Raw genomic sequence first — 23332 nt, forward strand, 5'->3', positions numbered from 1 at the left:
GCTGTTTATAATACAAGTGAAAAACTCGGAACCACTGCTTCCAGTAAGAAGTTTATACGTTCTCCCCATGACCGCATGGGTTTCCTCTGGTGCTCCAGTTTCCACTCACAGTTCAAAGACATACCAGTTGGTAAGTTAATTGATCATTATAAATTGTCCCATGGTTAGGCTAGGATTAAATTGGGGGATTGCTAGGCGCCATGGCTCGAAGGGCCAGAAGGGTCTACTCTGCATTCTATCAATCGATAAATAAATACGTAAGTGAATGGGAAGAGTGATCAGTACCTTCACAGCTGAGGCAAAGATTAGTGAAATTGTTCACAGTATGAAAGGTAAGCATGGGCTGAGGAAAGATGTGTTCTGAAAGATGTCAGATTGAGTTTAATACTGGCAAATATGAAGTAATGCATTTTGGGAGTACAAATGATGCTAGGAGAAACACCATGGACAAGAGAGTTTTAGGGAGTATTGAGGAACAGAGGGACCTTGGATTACAAGTCCATTGGTCTTTGAAGTTCCCAATGTAGGCATACAATATGGTTGGTAAGGTATATGGGATACTGGACTTCATTAGTCAGGCCAATGAATGCAGAAGTAGGGAGATTATGCTCCATCTCTACCGGCGACTCTCTAATGGGTTACCGATTGTAGTTCTGGTCACCAAACTATAGGGATTACTGATAGTGCTGGAGAGGGTGCAGAGGAGATTGGCAAACATTTTGCCTGTGTTGGAGCAGTTCAGATGTGATGAGAGAATGGAGAAATTTGGGCTTTTCTCACCAGAATGCAAGAGATTAAGAGGCTAAAACATTAAGCTGTATAAAATTATGAGTGGTATATATAGATAGGGTGTACAGCAGGAAACCTTTCCTTATATCAGACAGATTAAACTAAAGGATATAGATTTTGGGTAAGGGTGAAGAGATTTAGGAGGGGTACTTGAGGGAGCAAATTAAACCAGAGAGTGGTAAGTACTCAAGGAATGGTTGCAGCTGGGTTGTTGAGTGCTTTAAAAAGGTGTCCAGGTGAGCAATTTCAGTTAGCAGGGTGGAGATACCTCTCTACCAAAGGAGGTAGATAGTTCTCCTTCACTCCACTAGCTGGCAGGTCACCATAGGGCAACGTTTAGCACCTGCTTAGCACCCTGATCAGTGTCACACAAAGCCATGGGAGCAGGTGGTGAATGGTCAGATGAACAGCTCGTGCATATCACAGTTTCTGGTTATGCTGTCACTGATTCCAGGCAAACAATTTCCCCAGTATTGAAAATGGCTGGGGTCACCCATCTTGTAAAGGCACTGCCCAGAAGAAAGTAATGGTAATCCACTTCTGTAGAAAAAAAATCGCCAAAAACAATCATGGTCATGGATGGAGAAACAGTGGGAAGAGGGTATTCCCCACAGGGAATGATCCTTAACTCGATAGACTGACTAAAGACAGATGGAAGCCCATGATCACCGGCATTATACCACGTGGCACATGATGATGATGAGATGAGCACTTGAATCAGATAGACATCACGAGTTATAGACCGAGAGATGGGAGATGGGAGTATTACAGTAGGTTACTATCATCAAGGACCTGCATTATCCAGGCTATGCTATCTTCTCACTGCTGCTATCAGAACGGTTGGGTACAGGAGCCTAGTTCCTACACTATCAGGTTCAGGTATAGCAATTACCCTTCAACCACCAGCTCCTGAATCCAAGTAGATACTTCACTCACCTCAGCTCAGAACTGATTCCACAACATATGGACCCACTTTCAAGGACTCTAGCACTCATGTTCTCAGTTTAATTCATTTACTATTTGTATTTGAACAGATTGTCTTCTTTTACACATTGTTTATCAGTCTTTCTGTGTAATTTTTAATTGATTCTATTGCATTTCTTTGTTCTACTGTGAATGCCTGCAAGAAAATGAATCTCAGGGTAGTATATGGTGACATATAGGTACTTTAATAATACATTTACTTTGAACTTTGAAACTTTGGAAGAGCATCCTCTAGTTAAGATGGATGAGTTGGGTAAAATGGCCTTCTTCAGTGCTGTAGCATTCCTCGACTCTATGATATCAGAATCAGAAGAAGAAGAATCGGAATCAGGTTTAATATCACCAGCTTATGCCGAGAAATTTCTTAACTTAACGGCAACAGTACATGATATGCTTTTAAGCCTCACAGAATACGTATTAGATACTGAGATTTATATGTACAAGGAAAAGGTTGGTGGTTGGACGGATGCCTAGGAATGGAAACATCTGAAAGCATGGAAGTCCTCATTTTTCAGGCTTTAACAGTTAGCTTCCTGGGGATCAGCACCCAACGTGTCTCACCACCTCAAGTCAACTATTCTGAAAGATTTATACAGCTCCAAGTGAAAGATATCTCTTGTTCCTTCCTCCCTCCATAGACTTCTGGACTTGCTCTTATGTGGAAGTACACTATGCTTTCTGTGCATCAGTTGGAGCCAAGCTTTCCCAAATGTGCCTTTCTGTTCTGAAGCTTAAACCTGACATTTTTGTTTTCATTGGAGGGGTACCTCTCTGTAACATCTGGTTCTTGTATATTACTTCCAGGATTCCTGAAGGGGGTGGATTTAATGGCTCCGCTCCATTTAAAATGTTTCTTTCTCTATAAACAATTATTCATTTTTTATTGACATTAGGGACCATATAATTTAAGATTTTTTTTTGAAAATCTGAAAGAAAGCAAAACCATCGATTGCATAAAGCTTGTACAATCATTAAGCTAGAAACAAATGTGGTAGTTTTTTTAAAAGGTGATCTGGACAGTAAATAATTGAGGACGTTGAAGGAACATTTCTCGATAAGATTTCCCACACTGTATATGAATTAAGGAAAAGGGAACATAAGCCACACACCAAAGCTGGAATGGAGGTTTAAAGCAATGAAGAAAAAAGTGGGGGGGAAATCGCTGAAATAAAAATTGATTCCTTTACTTTAATTTCTTTTTGGGGGTGGCTGATTTATTATTGTAGGGACAATGCACTGTGATATATTTACTAAAAAGCTGTAGAGAGGCAGTGAGAACAGATTAAGGACAATGAACTGTGTGACCCAGGATTATCACATGGTAAATTGGTAAATTGGTTTAATATGGTCACGTGTACTGAGGTGCTGTGAAAAACCTGTTCTGAATACTATTCGTGCAGATGAATTTATTGTAATAGTGCATTAAAGTAGTCTGAGGTTAAACAACAACAGAATGAAGAATAAGGAGTTACAGTTATTTTTAAAAAAGTGCATTGTAGGGGAGCAATAAGGTGCACGGTTATATTGAGATAGATTGAGAGGTCAGGAGTCTATCTTACCATGCTGGAGAACCATTCTATAATCTTATAACAATGTGATGGAAGCTATCCTTGAGCTTGGTAATATCAGGCTTTAGCATCTTTGGTCTAATGGCATGGGGAAGAGAGACAGTGTCCGGCGAGGCTGGGAGCTTTGATTATGCCGGCTGCTTTGCTGTGGCAGTGAGAAGTGTAGGCAGAAGTGATTAGTGATTTGGGGGGCGGGGGGGGGGGGGCGGCGCTGGTTTCCATGATGTGCAGAGCTGTGCCCATATCTCTGCAGTTTCTTCAGGTCATGAGCAGAGCAGTTGCCATCTCAAGCTCTAACGCACCCCAGACTGGATTATCACAAACACAAAAAAAAATCTACAGATGCTGGAAATTCAAAGCAACACACACACAAAACGCTGGAGGAACTCAGCAGGCCAGGCAGCGTCTATGGAAAAGAGTAAACAGTCAACATTTCAGGTAGAGGCCCGATGAAGATTCTTGGCCCGAAATGTCAACCGTTTACTTTTTTCCTTTATTGCTGTCTGGCCTGCTAAGTTCCTCCAGCATTTTGTGTGTGTTGCTATGTATCAGGATAGGATGCTTTCTTTCTCGACCACAGCACCACTGATATAAACAGGAGAATGTAAACGTCCCTCCTTTCCAGACACTAAGAGAAAAATTGCTGTCATGATGCCACGTCACCAGTCTCTCTGTCTCCTTCCTGTATTCTGACTCCTTTGGATCAGAGTAGACCATCCAACTCTTGAGACTGCTCTGTCATTGATTAGAATCTCAACTATACCTTCTTGTCTCATTCTAGCATTGCTTCACCCTATGGGTAATCAAACATCTTCCATTAAAACACTCAAAGATTATTTCACTGCCTTGTGAGGGCAATGTGAAATCCTCATGACACCGAAAGAGGAAAAAAAAACCTCATCTCTGCCTCAAACAGGTGAGTTCTTATTTTTAAACAATGAGGCCTAATTCTAGATTTTCCCTCAAGAGAAAACACTTCTTCACATGCATTCTGTCAAGGGCCCGCAGAAAGATTTAGAACATTCCTTGTGCCTCTCTTTTGTTCAGTGTTTTAGACTGCCTAAATTTTTCACTCATAGAGCATGACTAAGCAGGTTTTAAATACCAGAGTGCTGTGGTGAGCAATAAAATATGGTGGCCATATTTTAATGGTAAATCACAGTTATTTCAGAATCTGAATTATTTTTATTATCAGTAACTTACTTTATAAGTGGAACAGTGGTTAGCACATTGCTTAAAGGCTGATTTATACTTGTGCGTCGCATCTACGCCTTAGGTATCGCGTACCCTACGCTGTACCTACACTGTACCCTTAGCCGTAGGGTGACTTGCACCTCTCCAGAAAAGTAACTCATGCATCGCGGTGACGCAGTCTGCAACAACTGTGATTGGTCCGCTTGGTAGCATCACATTTCCTCCTACGCATTTCCGGTTGCTCCTTCTCCACCATGTTTGTAGACTGTGCGTACACCGATATGAAATAGATGAACCAAATTGTCAAATCTACCAGCCGACATGCAAAATTGTTTGAGATGCATTTCCTCGTCCATGTCTCTCACGAAGAAACTCAACACAGTGGCATAGTAACCCCACCTCCAACTAGCGTTTTGGCACACACCAACGCATGCTCGCTACAGCGTAGAGCGACGCAGAAGTAAAAATCAGGGTTACGGCATAGGCTGCGGCGTAGCCCATACGCACAAGAATAAATCAACCTTTAGAGTACAGCGGACCCAGGTTCATTTCCTGCCGCTGCCTGTGAGGAGTTTGTACATTCTCTCCATGACCGCTGGGTTTCCTCCGGGTGCTCCAGTTTCCTCCCACAGTCCAAAGGTGTACGGTTGGTAGGTTAATTGTTCATTGTAAATTGTCCCGTGATTAGGCTAGGATTAAAAATCAGGGGATTGCTGGGTGGTGTGGCTCAGAAGGGCTGGAAAGGCATATGCCATGCTGTATCTCAATAAAAGAAAATTAAAATAAATAAAGGTCGATCAATATTACTTGTGAAATTACCGGCTGGAAAATGCATTGCAGCCATTGTTGTTTAACTACATCATGACTTCAGAGATCTGGAGGACAAAAACAACATGGGAGGGGCACCTTTGCAAGTTCGTCATTGAAATACCTTAGAAGTATATCATTGTTCCTGCATTGTGGTTAGTCTATTATCCCGGAACTCTACAATTATCACTCATGTAGGAAAACCTCTACTACACATTTGGGAGCTTGGTGTGTCAAATCTGTGCCTGTATTTTCTGCATTACAAGAGTATCAACGCTTCAAAATTTAAAAAAAAAACTGCTGAAAGAACTCTGAAGATCAGGTTACTTCTGTGGAGACAAAGAGATGGTCAATGTTGTGAGTCAAGACTCTGCATTAGGACTGAGATTGTAGAGAGGTAGTACATAGAAGTGAGGAGCGGGGTGAGACAGACGCTGGTGGGTGATAGTGAAAACCGGAACCAGATGGGGAGTTGGGTACAGGAACTGGAAATGATGATCAAACACCTGTCTACCTATCTTCCATCAAGCACAACCCTCCACTCCGTCGAGAACATCTCCCTCCACGAGTGGTGCTTCATGATGGTTGTATCCATTACTAAGCACCTTCACCATGTGGGACATGCCCTCATCTTATTACTACCATCAGGATGGAGGTACAGAAGCCTGAACACACACACACAAAAAAACTCATCAACAGCTTCTCCTCTGCCATCAGATTTCTGAGTGGGGCATGAACTCATTCCTCATTTTATAATAATTTTATGTCTTTGCACGGTACTCCTGCTGCAAAACAATGCATTTCATGCCATATAAGACAATAAAGATGTTTCAGATTCTGATTCTGTTCTTCTTATTCCATTCCTGTCTCTATCGAATCTCCCTTTCTTACTTCAGTACCTCTGATCTTAATGCAGGACAGACTGAAAATGTCCACCTTCCTTTGCCTCTGTGGACACTGCTTGATACATTGAGTTCTTCCAGTGCATGATGTTGTTTTCCAACTGTAATTTTTGTGGTCTCCGCATTGCAAAGTTACTTAGAGTCACAGAATCAGAGAAAGGTACAGGACAGAAACAGGCCCTTTGGCTCATCTAGTCTATGCTGAACCATTTAAGCTGCCTACTCCCACCGACCTGCACCGGGTCCATGTATTTATCGAAACTTCTCATAAGTGTTAAAATCGAAAAACTTGCATGCATCACTGGCAGCTCATTCCGCACTCTCATGACCCTCTGAGTGGAGAAGTTTCCCCTCATGTTCCCCTTAAACTTTTCACCTTTCACCCTTAACCCATGACCTCAAGAAGTAATCCCACTCAACCTCATTGGAAAAAAGCCTGCTTGAATTTACCCTGCTCATAATTATGTATACCACTATCAAATCTCCTCTCAATTTTCTACATTCTAAGGAATAAAGTCCTAACCCAGTCAAACTCTCCTTATAACTCAGGTCCTCCATCCCTGGCAGCATCTTTGTAAATTTTCTCTGCACTCTTTCAAACTTATTTAAATTTTTCCTGTAGGAAAGGGACCAGAACTGCATACAATACTCCAAATTAGCCTCACCATGATCTTATATTGCTTCACAGAGCAATTTGGCGTGTCCCAGTCATTTCATATTTCAAGAAATCCTTCTTCATATATATCAATTATGAATCAGAGATGGAAGTTCGCCAACAGAGACTTTTGAAGTATGACAGTATTAGACAAAAGTAAAAAATTACGCAATGTAAAAACTTTTTAATTTGTTCTCCTCAAAAATGAGTAATACTTCTAATAAATAGAATCAGCTTTTTCAAAGCAAGGCAGAGTTGATTTGAAATATAAATCTACTATTAAGTAAGAAAAGAAACACTGGAAGAACAGCATCTCGATGAAGGGTCTCGGCCTAAAATGTCAACTGTGTATTCATTTCCATAGATGCTGCCTGACTTGCTCAGTTCCTCCAGCATTTTATATGTGTTGCACTGGAAGAACTGCATTTCTTCTAGGTGAAACTGCATTTGTGGAGCTGCGGAGGTCTGTGGATTTGTAAAGGATGTTAGTGGCTCTGTCACCCTCTGTTAGTGACAGAGAGATTCAGAAAGAGAAAAGGCAAACTGAGAATGTACAAAATGAGAGCGGTGTGAAACTGGCAGCAGAAGGGAGAATATTGACACGGTTGGTATGGGCGCGGGGCGTGTACCAGTACAGCCATCAGGTAACAGGAGAAAGGAATGGGGTGTGTTTTCAGACAAGACTGGAACAACACATGAAAAATGCCAGAGGAACTCAGCAGGTCAGGTAGCAGCTATGGAGGAGAATCTTCAGCTGACATTTTGGGCTGAGACCCTTCATCAGAAGCTGGAACATTGAAGTACAAGTCCTTCGACCCATGATGTTCTGTCAATCCATTACCTACTCTAAGATTAATCTAACCCCTCCCTCCGACACAATCTTCCATTTTTCTATCATCCATATGCCTATCTAGGAGTTTCTTAAACACCACTAATGTATCTGCCTCCACCAGCCCTAACAGGGCGTTCCATACACCCACCACTCCATGCACTTTCATTGGGACAGAAAAGGAAGGGAGCAGAAGCCAGAATCTCAATACGTAAACTGTTTATTCTCCTCTGAAGATGCTGCCTGACTTGCTAAGTTCCTCTAGCATCTTGTATCTGTGCAATGGGCGCCACTCAAGATTTCCATCTGCAGAATCTCGCTTTTAAAATTAGAACAAGGACAAAAAGTCAGACCTATCTAGGCCCCATGCGAGATCCCATAAACTATAACTTCAATCTAGTGGGATTGAAGGAGGAAGTTGCTGAGCATTGAACAGTTAGTGTTTGACTGAGTGCCTCCAGTATTTCTGATTTTATTTTCTAATTGCAGCATCTGCAGTTTTATCTGTTTGCCATTAAAAATCTGTCTTTCTTTCCCTGAAAATCATTTTGCAAAGGGCAGGTTATTTCATCTCAATCAGATAATCCCAAACTTTATTTCAGGCAGCAGTGATTCCTTTGAATAGGGGCTGACTGCTTATTTTGCAGGAATAGGATTGAAAGGGAGGTGCATTTGATGCTTATGTTCCCATGAAAAATTGCATGACTCTGGGAGAATGGGAGACAACAGTGAAGGAGGGACTCCTGCATATTCTGAGTGACTGCTATCAGCGACGTACAAAGAACAAGGTGGAATAGATCCAATGCTTTTCAAGGCTAAGGAGGGGTACTTTCTTGCTAGAATTTATTGTCTTCCTCTGGTCTCGACTTGCCTGAATCATATTACTGTTAAGAATCTCATGCAAGGCAAAACTTGGGCGTCTGATTGACAAATAAAAATATCTATATTTAAAGAACAAGGGGTGACGGATAAGTTTGTGGCCTAAGGTAGAAGGAGGTGAGTTATACAGCTCTCGTTACATGCAAATGCAGTTCAACTCTTTGAGTGATTATGCAGAAAGTTTGAAGTTAATAACTCATCTCCTTCTACCTTAGGCCACAAACTTATCAATCACCCCTGCTGTGGACACTTTCTGGAGGTTCAAGATCCGTATGCTCCATGACTGCTGGACTAAGTGTGTAAATGTAGGAGGGGACCATGTTGAAAAATAAGTGTGCTAGTTTTTCTAAAGTTGACTCCTTCTACCTTTGGCCACAAACTTATCAATCATTCCTCGTAATAAGTTGACTGTATTTCCCAGCTGAAACAAAATAATTATCTATTGTTCTGTTTCATCAGGGACTAGATACTTTGCTTGATTCGTACATGGTCTGAAACCAATTAAACTCAAATAATACAGTAGAGTCGAAGAGTCACGGAGCAACACAGCATGGGTGCAGAACCTCCAGCCCGACTATTCCATGCCAATCATGGTGGCCATCCAACTAATCCCAGTTTTCTTAAGCAATATCCTGCCCAGAGCTAAAGAATCCATTGAACTTATTTTATTTATTTATTGAGATACAATACAGATTAGGCCCTTCTGGCACCTTGAGCTGTGCTGCGCAGCAAACCCCGATTTAAGCCTAGCCTCATCAAATGTTTAAACTTCAAAGTATATTTATTATCACAGTATGTATTCAACCTTAAGATCTGTCTCCTCACAGGCAGCTGCAAAACAAAGAAACCCAACAGACCATCAAACACTTAATGTGCAGAGAGACAAGAATCAAATCATGCAAGCAACAAAAGTAAGCAAGTAGCAATTGGGATGGAAGTGAGTCCACTGATACTAAGCACAGGGCAGCTGGAGCAGGCCCCAGCCTCACCCACAGTTCAGCGCAGAGCAGAGTGAATGTCACTGAGCCCAAAGACATTAAGCCCAGAGCAGCCGGAGCAGGCCACTGCTGTGCAGCGCAGAGCACAGTCAATGTTGCAGAGTACCGAGCAATTTATAATGACTGATTAACCTTTCGACTGGTATGTCTTTGAACTGGAAGCACCTGGAGGAATCCCACATGGTCATGGGGAGAACGTACATGCTCCTTACAGACAACGGTGAGAACTAAAAGTGGTTTAAGCCACAGAGGAATAAAAAGTCCAAGGTTAATTGCTGACCTGATGTTAACCATTGCCAGAAATCCAAGTTAATAAGGCCAATGTTAAGGAAAGAAAATTCAGCCATGGTCCCTCTTCTTAACAAAACCTCTTTCTGAAGGATACAAGAAACTGTAGATGCTGTTATCTGGACCCAAAAAAAAACTGCTTGAGGAACTTGGCAGATCAAGCAGTAAATGCTTGATGGGAGGCAAAGGGATAATTCCTGTTCTGGGTTGTGAAACGTGCCAGGACTGAGAGTTTAGTGTGGTGATTATATTTATTTTTATTTGGAGGTATCACACAGTAACAGGCCTTTCTGGCCCAATGAACCCAAGCTGCCCAATTACACCCATCTATCCAATCAAGAGGACCACAAACTTGTTGTGGTTTGGAGGCTTGTGTGCCCCAATAACCCAGAGAGTTATGTTGGCTAGAGTTTGGGCTTTTTGCTTTGGCCTTTGGTTGGGCCACCCATGCCAGACAGTTCAAAGCCAGATTAAGAATGATCCACTGGTCCTCCAGGTTCAGGGGTTCAGCAGAGAGCTAACAACTCTGACTGGTCGAAGATAAATTTCTAAGGAAACAGCAATGACAAATACTTCTGCATCGGAGTGGCCAAGGACAGACAAAGTTGGAGGATCTTCATTGCTGCTCTAAACACCAGTGGCGTAATGGGCAGTAAGTAGCCATTAATCTACTAATCTACATATCCTTGGAATGTAGGAGGAAACTGGAGTGCTGAGAGGAAACTTTGGTGATGGGGAGAATGTACAAACTTCTTTCAGACAGCAGTGGGAATTGAACCCGGGTCACAGACATTGTAGTAGTGTTACGCTAACCATTACACTACCATGCCATCCTTGGAGATAACTGGTATAAAGTGGTGTGAGAGAGATAAGTGAGCTGGGCTGCTTGTAATAGATGGAGAGGGCTAGTGGTTAGATAGAGCAAGGTGGGGGAGAGAATGGGGGTGGTGTTGGGAGTCAACAGCTAGTGAGGGACAGATAGAGCCAGAGGATGAAATGTGCATCTGCTGGAATCTGATGAGGAAGGGAGATGGTAAGTGGAAGGAAATAAGGGAGTGAGGATAATGGGCAGATGGAAGCAGTTAGGGGAGAGGAATGAAAGTGGGTGATTGTGATCTGAATGAAGGTAAGAGGGGAATATGAGAAAATCATAAGACCATAAGGCTTAGGGGCAGAATGAGATCATATGGCCCAAGTCTGCTCTACCATTCAAACATGGCTGATTTGTTTTCCCCTCTCAGCCCCATTCTTCTGTCTTCTTCCCATAACCTTTGACATCCTTATGAATCAAGAACCCATCAACCTCCACTTTAAATATACCTAATGGCCTTATCTCCCCAGGCATCTATGGTAATGAATTCCACAGAAGGATCTTGGCACGAAGAGTTGACTGTTCACTCTTTACCATAGATGCTGGCTGACCTGGTGAGTTCCTCCAGCATTTTGTGTGTGTTGCTTGGAATTCTACAGATTCACCACACTATGGCTAAAGAATTTCCTCCTTTTGCACTTCTGATTTCTGACTTTGCTTCCTATTTAGAATGTAGTCAATGCCTTTATTCCTTCTACTGAAGTGCACTGTATTCCATCTGCCACTTCGTTGCCCATTCCCCCCATCTGTCTGCAGACTCCCTGCTTTTTCAACACTACCTGCCCCTCCACTTAGCTTTGTATTATCTGCAAACTTGGCCACAAAGTCATTAATTATGGAATCTGGATCATGAAGATATCATGTGAAAAGTAGCAGGCCCAGCACTGACTCCTACAGTACACCACGAGTCACTGGCAGCCAAATAGAAAAGATCCCCTCTATTCCCACTTAAAACCAGGGTGGCTCCAAGGAAAGAGAAAGGAGCATAAATAGGAATGAGTTACCTGAAATGAAAAATTCACTGTTAATGCCATTGGGGTGTTGACTACCTAGGCAGACTGTGAGTGCTGTGGGTTACTATCCTGGGGTCCACAATCACCTCAGTTAATGATAGGGATCTATGGCTTAAAAAGGTTTGGGAACCCTTGCTCTAATATAATGCCCAATTGGAAACATGTTGCTACCCATTGAGACTGGTTGGCCATCACCCAATCACTTCAGAATTTTTCAACAGAATAATGACGGTGTGCGCAGGGCCTCTGAGACCAACAATTCCGATGGAGAATTCCGGTGCGAGAGACAATTTCTTTGAGAGAATACAGATAAGACTCGAGACTTAATTAAAATACAAATTCCAACTTGTCAAAGTAATAAAAAGTCCAAAAGTTCAAAGGAAATTTATTATCAAAGTTCATATAGAACAGTGAGCTTCATTTTCCTGCAGGCATACTCAGCCAATCTATAGAGTAGTAACTATAACAGGATCGATGAAAGATTAACCACAATTGTAGAAGATAATAAACTGCAAACGCATAAATAAACAAATAAATAAATAAATAGCAATAAATAATGAGAACATGAGATAATAAGATAAAGGGTCATTAAAGTGAGATCTTTGATTGTGGGACATTTCAAAGTCGGGGCAAGTGAGTGTAGATATTACCTTTTATTCACGAGCCTGGTGGCCAGGGAGTAGTAACTGTTCTTGAAACTGGTGACGCGAGTCCAGAGGCTCTTGTACTTTCTACCTGATGGCAGCAGTGAGAATAGAGCATGGCCTGGGAGGTGAGGATGTCTGATAATGGATGTTGCTTTCTTATGACAGAATTTCATGTAGATGTGCTCAATGGTTGGGAGGGCCTTACCTGTGATGGAGTGGACCAAATCCACTACCCTCTGTAGGAATTTCCATTCAGAGGGTGTGGTGTTTCCATTCCAGGTTGTGATGCAGCCAGTCAACACCCTCTCCACTACACACCTATAGAAGTTTGTCAAAGTTTTCGATGCCATGACACATCTCCCCAGACTCTTAAGGAACTGAAGCTGTTGCCATGCTTTCTTCTCAATTGCACTTGCATACTGGGTGCAGGGTAAGTAAGAGCCAGGAATTTAAATTGTACTTACTGCAAAATAAATTGAAATAATAGCACCCAGGAATTTAAAGTTGCTAACCCTCTCCACCTCTGATCCTCCAATGAGGACTGACTCATGGATCTATTGCTTTCCTCTCCTGAAGTCTACAATCAATTCCTTGGTCTTGCTGACATTGTGTGAGAGGTTGGTTTTATGACACCAGTCAGCCAAATTTTCAATCTCCCTCCTGTATGCTGATCCATCACAACCCTTGACATGGCATTTGAGCTGTGCTTAGCCACACAGTCATAGGTGTAAAGTGAGTAGAGCTGGGTCTAAGCACACAGCCCTGCGGTGCACCTGTGCTGATGGAAGAGATGTTGTTGCCAAGCCGATCTAACTGGTGGGATTTCCTATACCGAGCAACGTAGACTGAAAATATTTTCAGAGACGTCATTCTGTGAAACATAAATGTGTTCATACGGTGCCTTTTACTTTTTTAAAGTATGTTTATGGAAACTGCAGTCCTGACACATATAGTATATTCTGAATTTAATGTTTTTTTTGTTACTTCCCTGAAGTATCATTTTCAAACTTTTATGGTGTTATTGTTGCCTTCTTTAATTTGAAAACTAAAATACAGTAATAAGAGCATTAATTCAAAACAAATTCATAATACTTCATGCATAGCATAATAAAGTATTAATCTGTGAAAAGCCATGAAACGTATTTTGTTGACATTGGAGATAGTCCAGAGGAGGTACATGAAAATGATCCCAAGAATGAAGAAATTAACGTATGAAGAGCGTTTGATGGCTCTGAGCCTGTACTCGCTGGAGTTTAGAAGAATGAGGGGTATTCTTATTGAATCTTACAAAATATTGAAAGGCCTAGAGAGAGTGGATGTGGAGAGGATGTGTTCTATATTAGGAGTGTCTAGGACCAAAGGGCACAGTCTCAGAACAGAGGGACGACCCTTTAGTATGGAAATGAGAAATTTCTCTAGCCATTGGGTGGTGAATCTGTGAAATTCATTTCCCCAGACACCTGTGGAGTCCAGGTAATTGAATATATTTACAGTGGAGGTTGATAGGTTCTTGATTAGTAAGGGCTTCAAATGTTATGGGAAGAAGGCAGGAGAATGGGGTTGAGAGGGATAATAAATCAGCCATGATTGAATGGTGGATGAGACATAATGGGCCGTATGGCCAAATTTTGCTCTTATGGTCTTATAATGGTCTTATGTTTTATACTTGTACTACCTTGTCCTTTCAACCTGATGATTATGATTGAAGGGACTTTAATGAAAGGGAGAAACTTGATCTGCCGGAGAATGGGCAATAAGTTCAGGCCTTCACTTATGTTAGCAGGCATGTTTTCAGTTAAAGGGATTCTAAACCATTGTTGTTCACTGGTTAGCTTTGCATGATTTTTATTCCATGTCACGAGTTAGACTTTATTCTATTCTGGTAGGAATTCCATTTCTGCTAGGAGGTAAAATACTGACTAAAACTTTGGAGGTAAGAAAGGAAATAAGAAACTTAAGCGAATGATTCTATTCTAAGCATCTAAGTGCTTCATTTTGTGTTACAGGAAATCAGGGACATACAGTTTTCAACTCCAAGTTTATTGTCATTCAACCATACATATGTATACAGCTAAATGAAACAATGTTCCTCAGGGAGCAGGGTGCAAAATACAGTATATATATCACATACAGGACATAAAATAATATTATCACAATGATTTTCACAGATAATAAAACATGTGTAGATATACACGTTGACATTAAATATATCTATTTTATTATATAACGGTATAATGCTACTGGCATTGCCATAAATAATGTGTACTGGGTGGCAGCAGGGTGTTCAGAAGCCTCACAGCCTGGGGGAAGAAGCTGTTACCCAGCCTGACAGTCCTTGTTCTTACACTGTGGCACCTTCTGCCTGATGGTAGGAGGTCATAGAGATTGTGGGACGAATGGGTGGGATCCTCGACAATGCTGAGGGCTCTGTGAACGCAGTGCTTTTGGTCCATGTCCTGAGTGGGGGGTGGGGGAGCGAGACCCCGATGATTCTCTCAGCTGTCTTCACAATCCATTGCAAGGTCTTGCGGTTAGATACTTCACAATTCCTATACATTTTGCACTGTGTTTTGCACTGCGGGCAAATGAGTTTCAATACTGGGAAAGCGTTGGGGAAAGTCTATATCAATTTACTGTGAAAGAGGGGAAGTTTGACGTATCAAGCTCCACTGAGAGGAAACTAAAGCTTCCCCTGAAAGTGAATGATTTCAACATCGCAGAAAATGGTTTACTTAGCATCACGAGGGCAAATGGAACGGAAGGGAACAAGAACATTGCCAATTATGCTGACATGCCAGGCCATTCGAAATTTGCAGCCTTACTTAGATAAGTTTTGATGGTTTCACCTCAAGGGAAAAAGAAACATGAAAATTACTGCTCTTTTTAGCCCCTCCACTGATGAAGGATGTTTCTGAATCCTGCATATGAGAGCAGAATAATTGTCTCCATGCCAAAGTTCAAAGTATACTTATTATCAAAGTACATACAGTATATGTCACATATACTACACGGAGATCCATTTCCTTGCAGGCATTCACCGTAGAACAGAGAAATAGAGTCACAGGGTCATAGAGAAGTATAGCACAGAAATAGGCCCTTCAGCCCATCTAGTCCATGTAGAATCAAATAGAATCAATGGAAAACTGCCCACACACACAAAGACACACAACCAATATTCAAAAGAAGACAAATTGTGCAAATACAAAGAAATGAACAAATAAATTAATACATTGATAAATAATAAATAAATAACCAAATAAATAGGTAGTTAGATAAATAAAAAATAAATAGATACATAGATACATGCATGCATATGTACTTAGAACAGGAGTTGTAGTTTCCTTTAAAGTGAGTCTATAGGTTAGGGAGTTAGTTCAGTGTTGAGGTGAATTAAATTACCCACACTGGTTCAGGGGCCTGATGGTTGAAGGGTAACACCTGTTCCTGAACTTGGTGATGTTGGACCTAAGGCTGCTGTACTCCTTCCAAATGGCAGAAGCGAGGAGGGAGCACGGCCTGGATCATGGGTGTCCTTGATGATGGATCCTGTTTTCTTGTGGCAGTGCTCTTTGTGGATGTGCTCAATGGTGGGGAGGAATTGCCTAATTATAGACTGGGCTAAATCCGCCACATATTGACAGATCACGACACTGTTTCTGTGGTTAAGTGAGCATCTTGCCAGTCCACGTATCACTTGCATTCGAAAGCGGCACCAATGAAGCTAAAAAAAGAGAACAACAGCACAAATACAAAGACTTAACTTGTTTTATGCTTGCTTTGATTGTTGCAAACACATTTAGTGACAATGAGTATTAATCCATATAAAAATACTTCACATAATTTCATGTAATATATAGAATATAAAATACATTGCATAATCTTTATACTGTACCTGGAGATGGTGGCTTAAAGTTTAATGTAAATTTTATTATCAAGTTCAAATATGGCACCACATTTAATCCTGAGATTCATTTTCTTGCAGGCATACTCAGCAAATCTGTAGAATAGTAGCTGTAACAGGATTAGAGAAAGATCAACCAGAGTGCAGAAGAAAACAAACTGTACAAATGCAAAAATAAATAAATAGCAATAAATCATGAAATCATCTGATAATCAGACAAAGAGTCCTTAAAGAGAGATCATTGGTTATAGGAGCATTTCAATGGTGAAAAATTAACTGTAGTTATCCCCTGATCATCGAAGGGTAGTAAGTCAACAGCCAAAGCCACCTTGGTCTCAATATTCGAGTGCAGTATGCAGGCAGTACTTTTATTTCAGCATGTTTGTTGGCAGACCTTCTGAGAGAGATTCAGATTCATTTATTTATCACATGACTGTACTTCAAAACATACCACAGTAAAACGTGTAATTTTCATTAACAACCAATGCAACCTAAAATGCACTGGGGGCAGCCGCAAATTGCCACACATTCCAGTACCAACATAACATGGCCACAATGTTCAGCAGAACAACATGTAACACAATAAAACAGACCACAACAAGCTAAAAGAAAAAGCAGCAAAACAAGCCCTGTTCCTCTTACCCATCCACATACCCACATAGGCAGTCCTTATCCACGGATCTGTACGAGAGGTTTAATAAGCTTTACACTCAACATGTGCCTCTATCAGACTTTCTCTGCCCTTTAACAGTCAAGCTCCTAAACTAACATCCCCATTAATGAGGCCTTAATTTGCTTACTTGGATCCACTGTGCTATGTTGCAGACATTCCTGACCCCAGCCCTCTGAAAATGTATGCTCTGTTTTGAGTTCTAGAAACATAGAAGCATAGAAAACCTACAGCACAATACAGGGCCTTCAGCCCACAAAGCTCTGCTGAACATTTCCTTACCTTAGAAATTACCTAGGTTTACCCATAGCCCTCTATTTTTCTGAGCTCCATTTACCTATCCAGGAATGTCTTAAAAAACCCTATTGTATCTGCCTCTACCACCATTGTCAGCAGCCCATTCCACGCACTCACCACTCTCTGCATAAAAAACTTACCTCTGACATCTCCTCTGTACCTACTCCCCAGCACCTTAAAACTGTGCCCTCTTGTGCTAGCCATTTTAGCCCTGGGAAAAAGCCTGTGATTATCCACATGATCAATGCCTCTCATCATTTTATACACCTCTCATCCCCTGCCACTCCAAGGAGAAAAGGCCGAGTTCACTCAACCTATTCTCATAAAACATGCTCCCCAATCCAGGCACCATCCTTTGCACCCTTTCTATAGTTTCCACATCCTTCCTGTAGTGAGACGACCAGAACTGAGCACATTACTCCAAGTGGGGTCTGCCCAGGGTCCTATATAGCTGCAATATTACCTCTCAGCTCTTAAACTCAATCCCACGATTGATGAAGGCCAATGCACCTTATGCCTTCTTAACCATAGAGTCAACCTGTGCAGCAGCTTTGAGTGTCCTATGGACTCAGACCCCAAAATCCCTCTGATCCTCCACACTGCCAAGAGTCTTACCATTAATACTATATTCTGCCATCATATCTGACCTACCAAAATGAACTACCTCACATTTATCTGGGTTGAACTCCATCTGCCACTTTTCAGCCCAGTTTTGCATCCTATCGATGACCCGCTGTAACCTCTGACAGCCCTCCACACTATCCACAACATCCCCAACCTTTGTGTCATCAGCAAATTTACTAACCCATCCCTCCACTTCCTCATCCAGGTCATTTAAAAATCACGAAGAATAGGGGTCCCAGGACAGATCCCTGAGGCACACCACTGGTCACCGACCTCCATGCAGAATATAACCCATCTACAACCACTCTTTGCCTTCTGTGGGCAAGCCAGCTCTGGATCCACAAATCAATGTCCCCTTGGATCCCATGCCTCCTTACATTTTCAATGAGCCTTGCATGGAGTACCTTGTCAAATGCCTTACTGAAATCCAAATACACTACCTCTATTGCTTTACCTTCATCAATATGTTTAGTCACATCCTCAAAAAATTTAATCAGGATCGTAAGGCACGACCTGCCATTCACAAGCCATGGTGACTATATCTAATCATATTATGTCTCTCCAAATGTTCATAAAACTTGCTTGTCAGGATCTTCTGCATTTACTTACCAACCACTGAAGTAAGACTCACTGGTCTATAATTCCTTGGGCTATCTCTACTCCCTTTCTTCCTCAAACCTCCAATCCTCTAGAACCTCTCCCGTCCCCATTGATGATGCAAAGATCATTGTCAGGGTTGAGCAGTCTCCCCCTCACTTCCCACAGTAGCCTGGGGTACATCTCGTCCAGTCCCAGTGACTTATCCAACTTGATGCTTTCCAAAAGCTCCTGCACACCCTCTTTCTTAGTATCTACATGGTTAAGCTTTTCAGTCTGCTGTAAGTCATCCTTACAATCGCCAAGATCCTTTTCCATAGTGAATACTGAAGCAAATTACTCATTAAGTACCTCTGCTATCTCCTCCAGTTCCATGAACACTTTTCCACTGTCACACCTGATTGGTCCTATTCTCTCACATCTTATCCTCTTTCTCTTCACCTACTTGTAGAATGCCTTGGGGTTTTCCTTCATCCTGTCTGCCAAGGCCTTCTCATGGCCCCTTCTGGCTCTCCTAACTTCTTTCTTAAGCTCCTTCCTGCTAGCCCTATAATCTTTGAGATCTCTATCATTACCTAGTTTTTTGAATCTTTCATAAGCTCTTCTTTTCTTCTTGACTAGATTTACAATAGCATTTGTACACCAGTACATGAGTTCTGTCATGGTAAAAGTTTACCAGACTGAGATTAAAGTTCCAAGGATGTTCTTGATTCCTTCTCGGAAAAGTGGAAATTCCCTACCAATCCTGAGAATCCCTGGCCCATGGCTGTACATTGTAAGAAAATACCATTTGGGATAGCACTGAAATCCTTGGGCCAATCAATCAGGAGCTCAGAGAAGCTGTACATACGTAGTGGAAAGAGGACACTATCTCACAAACAGCCCATTTCTGTTCTGTCAAGCATCTCCTGCCTTGTCTGCTGAAGTGCCAGTGGTTCCCTTAATGACCTCATCAGTCACCTCAGAACACAGAATGTGAGTTGAAGCAAATCATCTTCAATCTCAGGAAGCTGCCAAAGAAAAAGAAGAAGAGTATGGCTGAAGACCAATATATGCCAAAAATATTAAGTTTTAGTTCATAAATACTCAGACTATGATTCAACGTAGCATGTGATTGCATCACGTGATTTGAATTATGGCCCTCTGTGATCTCATTTTACTTCATGTTATAAGGGAAATTATCTACCTGGTACATATTAAAAGACTGAAGGATGATCTAAAGTTTCTGGTGTAGTTTATGAAGTAATTTATGATGCCGTCCAAGCCCTTGATTCTGTTCCATCTATGTGACATGCCAACTATTCCTGTCAGTGTAAATAGCTGAGTGCTTAGCCCATATTGGCATGACACATCTATAATTTGGCAATTCCGGCGAACTAGTAAAATAATGCCATCCAATCACATTTGGCTTTTAAATCTACTGACTATAACCTCTTACCTTCCATTGTCACACCAGTCCCTCTCACATTTTACTCTCATTTCAAGCCTGAAGGTTGTCCTGAATCACAGTTTGACCATGTTCCTGGAATGAACCTTAAAATGTTTCTTTATTTTAAATGTTGTTATTCAAATTGATGCTCATCTGTTATGACGGGTATATGTTTTAAATGTACTTTATTGAATTCTACGTGCATTAAAATCTGTAATTATACATTACAGGTCATGCCAAATACTTTAAAAAATGAACCACAACCTCAGCTGGCATTTCTTTTCCAAAGAATGAGGTAGCTTTCTTCAGTCTTACAATGTGTTGATGAATCTTTGTATCAATTAGAGATTTTATTCCTTCAAGTTCAGGTTTATTGCTAAAGGCATACATTTGTGGGACATAAATACCATCAAAATTAGCTTTTTGCAGCAGTGCAGTACATTACTAACATGACAAACATACAAATACTGCTAACTTCACAACATACACACAGTGGCCACTTTATTAGGTACACCTGCTCATTAGTGCAAATATCTGATCAACCAATCAACTATGTGGTAGCAACATGGTCAAGGCGTACAGTTATTGTTCAGACTAATGATCAAAAAGGGAAAGAAATGTGATGTAAGTAACTTCAACCGTAAAATGATTGTTGGTGCCAGATGGGATGGTTTGAGGTCCTCAGAAACTGCTGATCTTCTGGGATTTTCACACACAACAGTCTCTAGAGTTCACAGTGAATGGTGTGAAAAACCAAAAAAAAAATCCAGTGAGTGGCGGTTCTGTGGTCTAACATGTCTTGTTAATGAGAGAGGTCAGAGGAGAATGGCCAGACTGGTTCATGCTGACAGTAACTGTACTAACAATGCACTACAACAGTGGCGTGCAGAAGAGTATCTCTGAAAGCACATGTTGATCCTTGAAGGGGATGGGCTACAGCAGCAAAAGGCCATGAACATACACACTCTATTTGGTACATAGGTACATGAGGTACCTAATAAAGTGTACACAGGACATAAATGATATTTTTACAGCAGTACAGGATATTGCTGGATGGCTGGGTGGAGGTACATCTCCACCAAAGGAGCTGTAAGGCACCAATTCCCCTCCGCTAGCCAACAGGTCACCCTTGGGCAAGGTGTAGCACCTGCTTAGCCCCCTCCCCCCCCAATCAGGGTCACATGAAGCCATGGGAGCAGGCGGCGGATGGTAATATGAGCAGTTGTTTCTGGTTATGTAACCACTGACACCAGGCAGACAATCTCTGAAGAGCATTGATACTGGCTGGGGTCACCTATCTTGTATTATCACTGCCCAGAAGAAGGAAATTGCAAACCACTTCTGTGGAAGAATTTGCCAAGAACGATCACGGTCATGGAAAGACCATAATCACCATAATGATCGAATGGACAGTACATTAGAAACATGAAAAATGTAAGTACCATAAACTTACTCACGTAAATTATACATATTTTGAAGACAAAATAGTCATAATAATAGCATTGCAAGTTGCATAACGTGAGTGCAAGTTACACTCTTTTACTATTTTCATTCCCTTTTTTAGAGCAGTTACAAGCTTGTCCACTTAACAGGGGGTGAAGAGGGTTGAGTGAAAACAGAAGATCTGAACAAGCCATGTTACTCGTTACACTTGCAAGCTGTTTATTGCCGAAGTGCAAATAAAGCCATTGGGATTTGTCACCGGCTGTAACCACAGGACTGCATATGAAAGGAGCTAATAATGTAGGCAGTTACAGGGCATTCAGCGCTCGCTATTATAGTGCAACTGGCTCCATAGGGGATTGTACTCACTTTAGCTTTTCTGGTATAGGCTTTTTTTTAAAAACAGCAAATGAAGACTTTGGCAATAAGCGTACAATCGGCTCTGTCAAATTCTGTCACTTATTCTGCTCTGGGCACTGGAGATATTTTTTGATGGTTAGATCATGCAATTTTGAACCAGCACCATGATCAACAAAAAAACACGTGTCTGCTGTCTATCAAACACTAACAAAATGTAAATAAGATATACAGTACCAAATAACTACTTTCGAAGAATTCTCCCTTTGTCCAGTCTTTATTTTTGAGAAAATGAATCTCAGGGTAGAATACGGTAACATATATGTACATTGATCATAAATTTACATTGAACCTTGACTTTTGATATCCTCTTCCATTCTGGGACAATTTCCCACTCATTTATCCCAAATGGCTCACATTCACCATGAGTGTTCGATCTCTCTTTATTTCCATCCCACACCAGGATGATTTGAGGACATTTCATTTCTTCCTTGAACAAAGACCTAACATTTCTCTCCCACACCTTAATTCTCCCAAATGAACATGTGCATACACTGAACGTAAGAAGCAACAGATAGGAGTGGGCTCTGTCCAATATATCATGGGCACATCCCTCTCTACTAATGATAATATCTACAGGAGGCCTCAAGAAGGCAACACCCATCAACAAAGCTCCCCACCATCCAAGCTGTGCCATCATTCCATGGCTACCATTAGCCAGGAGATGTAGAAATCTGCAGTCCCACACCACCAGGTTCAAGAACAGCCACTTTCCTCCAACTGTTCGGTTCTTGAACCTACCTGTACCACCCTGACCTCTGCTGTTTTAGCAACACCATGACCATGAACAATGTGGGGGAGAGCTCTCCCTTTGTCCAGTCATATTCTCTCTAGATTGTTTCCAACCTGATAGCATCAATCCTCCAAAAGTGGAATTTCCTGGCAGCCAACCATTATAATTCCTATCATCATTCCCATTCTGACGTGTCAGTCCATGCCCTCCTCTTCGGCCATGATGAGGCCACTCTCAGGGTGGAGGAGAAACAGCTTATATTCTTTTTAGATGGCCTCCAACCTAATGGCATGAACATCAATTTCTCCTTCCTGTAATTACATATTTTTTCTTTTTTTTTCTTTTCCCCTTCCCTTTTTCTTCTTCCATTCCTTACTCTGGCCTGTTAACTCTTCTCCTCACCTGCCTATCACCTCCCTCTTCCTTTCTTTCTTCCAGATTCCTTCTTCTCTAGCCCTTTACTTTTCCAACCCACTTGGCTTCACCTATCACCTTCTAACTATCCTCCTTCCCTTCCCCCACCTTTTTATTTTGGCATCTTCCCTTTCCTTTCCAGTTCAGATGAACAATCTCAGGCAGAAACATTGACTGTTCATTTCCATAGACACTGCCTGACCTGCTGAGTTCCTCCAGCATTTTGCGTGTGAGTTACCAAGAATATTTTAACTACTCTGCACTAAAATGGACTCTTTAAAAAAAAATGAACCCATGATAACAGATAAAGATCAACTTCTGTAACTACTTTTATAATAGTGAAACATTTGCAGGTTCAACTACAGTCAACATGTGACTCAGAA

This window comes from Hemitrygon akajei, chromosome 11 (genome assembly GCF_048418815.1).
Source record: "Hemitrygon akajei chromosome 11, sHemAka1.3, whole genome shotgun sequence".
Classification (NCBI taxonomy): Eukaryota; Metazoa; Chordata; class Chondrichthyes; order Myliobatiformes; family Dasyatidae; genus Hemitrygon; species Hemitrygon akajei.